The following is a 5075-nucleotide window of genomic DNA, read 5'->3' on the forward strand; positions in this document are numbered from 1 at the left end:
GGGGCGTTAAGACCGGAGCTTTTTGTAGTGCTAGCAGGAATGCAAGTGAATGAATCCAATCCCATCCCCTTTAAAATCGGCGAGGTAATACCTTATTGAAGTAGGGCACGCTACGGCAACACAGGACTGACGGGGTGGGGGCTTGCTGTCTACTTGGCGAGCCTTCACTGCCCCCTTCTGTAACTTCCCTTCTTTCGTCCGCCCACGAGGCAGTCAAAAGAAAGAGAGAAAGGGGCGGCTATAACGCATGAGTCGTGGCGGTTGTATGCCACAAGGTCCCTATAGACAAGAGGACAAGTGAATCATCGCTTTTGGGTGCAGGCAGCCCTCTACCATCCATCCCATTGCATTCCTCTCATAGAGTACTATACCGTCTCAGACCAGATACATCTATGGAAAGAAAGGGTTTCATAGAAAATCTTCATTTTTCTATTTTTTTTATCCCCATGCATTCCGTTATTCCCGTAACTATGGATTGATTGTCCCTACCTAACTAAATGGTAGTGGTCTAGGGAGCGCAATTGCTAGAGCACGGGAGAATGAAGAGTAATGATTTAAGCAAGAGCAGCCGGACGAACTACTATAGTCACTCTAGTGACTACTATAGTCTTTTCTTTCTTTGTAGTTAAGTAATAATGTTTGGTATAGCAGCCTTTCCGAGCGAGTCTCTGGGATCTCCTATAAACCCCCATGATGTGGTAAAGGGAGGATATTAGGGGAAGCAGTGAGTGGAGATTCCCCTGCGGAGAGCCGGATGAGGGGAGACCCTCACGTCCGGTTCAGAGGGCGGGGATATCCCGACCCTACTATCATTATGCCTTTGCAATGTTACTTGGTTCAACTCCATTTGTGACCTTTTCTCGTATGTGGGACTCTCTATCTTCTTGGGTAGATTCTAGATCGTCTTTCGTTTTGTTAGTGAGTAGTTTTCTTATTAATAAGTCAAGTCAAGAGTAATAAGAGAACTGTAGGAGCTTGCCAGGACGGCTTGGTAAGCAAGCTACCTGTTATGTAGGCGCCAACTCCCAGTTCTTTCTCTTCTTTCTTTTTTATTTTTTATTCTTGTTTTTTTACTAAACGTATAATCTCCTTTCCGAGGAAGGGGTAACATAGACGGAGGCACATGTAGACAGATACAGACTTTTTCAATCTTTTGCCTAAGCGAAGTAGTTGATCCCTCCGAGGTAAGGGCGAATCGAGACCGAAAGCTACTAATAAAATAGCATAATCTGAACACATAGCTGAACACATAGTTTAAGTAGAAACTGTTAAAGCTCCCTGGTCTCGAAACGGCGGGCTTTGGTTCAGCTCTCGGGGCCACCTTACACACTAATAAAATCTTCAGCTTCCCTCCCCACTCATCGCCCTCACATTAAGACAAAAAATCCAATTCGATTCAAAGATCGGAATCATACCTCCAGCGGGCAAGGTCGGCTCAAGAAATGGAAGTTGTGAGATGGAAAGAAAACCACGAAAAAAGAACTGAATTAGGGATCAATCCATACGCGGCTTGCCTTCTCCCCTTCCCCATAGTAAGCCAGCCAACAGTACCCTAACTTAAGAAGTTCTCTTAGCTAGCGCATGTCCATTAATGTGACCACCGCATGCTCCTGCATGAGTTTCATGAATGGTTTGTTTTCGAATCCTATCTCTCTGGGGAAAGGTATCTTTTTTCAATTCGAACAACGGTATCCCTACCTGGCAAACTATCCTCGTTTTCGAAGTCCCTAGTTTTGTCCTCTGCTGTAGTATTTTGGTTAGTAGACGGCTTCCTTCATCGGAAATCTAGCCAGTGCTTTCCATTAGGTGTGCAAGGAAGGATAGCCTTGCTTTTCTTCTGATTCTGATTCAGTCCAAAGATAGAGACAAAAGAAAGGTAATTATTGAATCGGACTTGGCTTCTTTTTCGGCATGGGCCAAGGTTTGGCAATTCCACCATTAGCAAGGGTTTAATCAGTTGACGGTATCCTTGGCAAAAGGCACCTGGTGAGAGTAGCTGCTGCTGCTGTGCTACCTCCAACTATGAAGTTCAGCACATGAACAATACAGAGTACTTTGTTTCCAAAAACAATACAGAGAACAAGACCACAAGAAAACAATTTACAAGAACGACTTTTAGGCAGCAGCATCTGGACAACAGGCTTAAAAGCTTCCAGAAAAATGATAGCACAGACAGCCGAAACAATTTTCCTAATATTTCTTTAACTTGACCTTTTTGCAATACATCTAACAACATATAGGGGAATGCCTTTTTTATATTACATTTGCACCAAACCAAGCTATTCTTAATACTAATTCCTTTGCATAGATACTTTCAAAAGTGCCGAGAATAGCAACAGAGAGAAAACGCTGCAGAAGATATCACAATTGAATTACTAACCTGGTACTTGTTCATAGATTTTCTAGCATCTTCAATAAGCTTTGATTCTTACTCAAGTAGTTTGGTTTGTAGTGTAGTTTTTTTTCTTGACTCTAGTAGTGTAGTTAGCATGCCTTCCGTTCCTTGCTTGCTTATGCACTTTTGAATTAAAGACGACCTTTCAATTCATTATTGCCTGGATAAAGTAGTATTAGTTAATATACGCTGATTCAGACAAATCAAAAATAAGAGACAGTCTTTTTCGATACTGTATGCTGGGACAGACCTGTAGGTGAGCACAAGCACAACCAGCCTTCCACCTCTTTATACTTATGTTTAGCAGTGTACCTGGTCTTACTTCTTTTTCAGTTTACGCTTGTGTCCCAAGCTTGCAAGTTCGAAGAAGAGTATTGTATTGACCTGAATCAAGTTGTTTGCCTACCCGCCGTTATGTCTTAGCTAGGAATGAGCTATGAACAAAATCGAAATAGTTGTTACTTGAGTCGATAATGACTTTGTGTCGGTTTGCTATTTTCTATAAATTGGACTGGTACCATGTATTGTAACATAAGCTTTTGTATAAGAGATGAGATGTAGTTAAGATTACACTTGATCCTCTCTCTGTTTTTTTGCTTCCTTCCATTATCTCCAACAACTGGTATCAACACTAGGAACCTTCATGGCCAGGGTTGATTTTATTAGACCACTATGAACACTTGTAATTGGTTCTTTCTACTTCAGGCACGGTTCTCTCTAGTTAGTGGAAGAGTGTACAACATAGGGATTGGTATCAGTCACACATTTAAGAAAGAAAGTGAAAGGGGAGGGCAAGAGCGGTTCGAAGGTCAATGAAATGATAAAAAACCACCAGGTCGAGTTCGCTTCTCCCTTCCTTTTGGTGTTTAGGATGTGAAGTTGATATAAGAAGAGGGGAAAGGGGAACTGCGCTAAATGGATAATTTCATCCTGGTGATGGGCTATTCCAATGGGCATGCATATGAGATATGGGCTTTGAGCGTAGGAACGCCCACCTTTACAAGAGCTCAGTTCTAAGATTGTTTGCGCGCAGGCACCACTACTATTCTGTCTTTTCTTGTTATGCATCCGGTCCTATAAATCTTTTTTTTCTGACCAGAGGAAGAGAAATAAAAACGTCACTTTGCTCGCCTTGGGGGACCTAATTAGGAGCTGATTGATTTCTTTAATAGATATGAAGATGCCTTGAATGAACCCAAGCAAGCCGAAGTAGAATACTATAAGTATGAAGTGGACATCTATGGTTTAATTGGAAACATCTCTTTTCTATTTATATTTTGCCAGTGCCTCCCTTTGTGGCAGAGCGAGCGCCTTGACTAAGATAGATTGACTCTTTCATTCTTTTTTTTATTCTGGTTCCAATCGTTTGAGGAAAACCCCCTTTGGCATCAATGAAACTCTGTTATATAGGAGTTCAAAAACCTCATTTCGTTTGAGAGATAGTGGAATTTCTTCTTTCAACACGTACATCGACGAGGGTGTCGATGACTTGAGTGAGGAATGGTCATGTGCTAGAGGCCGTACCTTTGGAGTAAGACCTCAACAAGGGGGTGTGCAGTTTAAATGTAAATGACGAGCATGGAGAGGCCAAGGTCATTTGTAATTAGGTGTGGCTGATGCAAGAAGACTGGCGAGCTGTCCATGGTGAGAAAAGTTGTGATGCTACTGCAGGGGGCATCCTGGTGTAGTTGAGGGCGCAGAACTTCTGTGCGGGTACAACTGGCACTTAAAAGACCTTTCGTGTAGATGGGTTCTCTTGAGTGAGACTAATCGAGTTACGAAGAAACCTTTGCGATGGTGCTGTGCAGTTGGGTTCTCTATGGAGGAACTTCGTTGTGGGGACCAAGGGGTCTTCTTAAGAAGAGTTGCTTTGATGAAAAGAGTGTAGCCATGATGGCAAGTCAAGGTGGGGCCCTGTGAAGGCAAGCCTTATGTATGTTGGCGTGATGACGAGAGAAAGGAAAAGTGAATGATTTCAATCAAGAAAAGAATCATATGCTCGATCCGTCATAACAAGAGGGATAAGAAAGTCTCAACTCCAACCGCGGGAGCATTTACTATTTGGAAGTGTGCGAACGTAGCTGGTGGATCGGGGAAACAGGAAATCCTTGTGGTAATGCCGTGGAAATGCTACTTGTTGAATATCAAAAATATAGGATATCGAAAGGTGATGCAAGCGCTAGCTCATCTTAGAAGTGAGGTGAAAGATTTCTTTGATTTCGCGATCGATCCTATTTTGCTGGTGAGAAAGCAGAAAGGATTGGAAAAAGTACCAACTTCTTGTAATTCTGTATGCCAGCTCCTGTCATATGTGCTAAGAGGGCGTTAAGCGGCCTGGGACTCTTATTTATGATCTTGTTTAGGATGGGAAGAGCGGAAAAGCTAAGGTACATCAGCATGGGTTCTATTCTCGTCTTTCAAGTACCTACCCTGGTATCACCTATGTAGATTGGTGGGGCTTTAGGACGGACTCCAAAGTTGACTGTTGAATCTCAGTATGTATGGCCAAGGCTCACTCATTCAACCCGCGAGAAAAGCGAGTCTTGAACGAAGGAAGAATAGTTGCAGGATCCTGGGTTCGGTATGATCGTTCTTCCAATTCATACTAGCTACGATCTTTCCCTGCTTAGAGGATCCAGCAGTAAGGGACCTACCTATGGCCAGTAAAGAACCCACCTAT

The 5075-nt window shown here is 42.8% G+C and overlaps 1 long non-coding RNA gene across 1 annotated transcript; it reads left to right on the forward strand.

Annotated features, from left to right (window-relative positions):
- The first annotated feature begins 809 nt into the window (after window positions 1-809).
- On the forward strand, window positions 810-4772 carry LOC123186483 (uncharacterized). The gene is made up of 3 exons (XR_006493644.1): window positions 810-1028; window positions 3806-3807; window positions 4759-4772. It is a non-coding gene; the product is annotated as an uncharacterized lncRNA (long non-coding RNA).
- Window positions 4773-5075: the final 303 nt, after the last annotated feature.

Source organism: Triticum aestivum, chromosome 2A (genome assembly GCF_018294505.1).
Source record: "Triticum aestivum cultivar Chinese Spring chromosome 2A, IWGSC CS RefSeq v2.1, whole genome shotgun sequence".
NCBI classification, from domain to species: Eukaryota; Viridiplantae; Streptophyta; class Magnoliopsida; order Poales; family Poaceae; genus Triticum; species Triticum aestivum.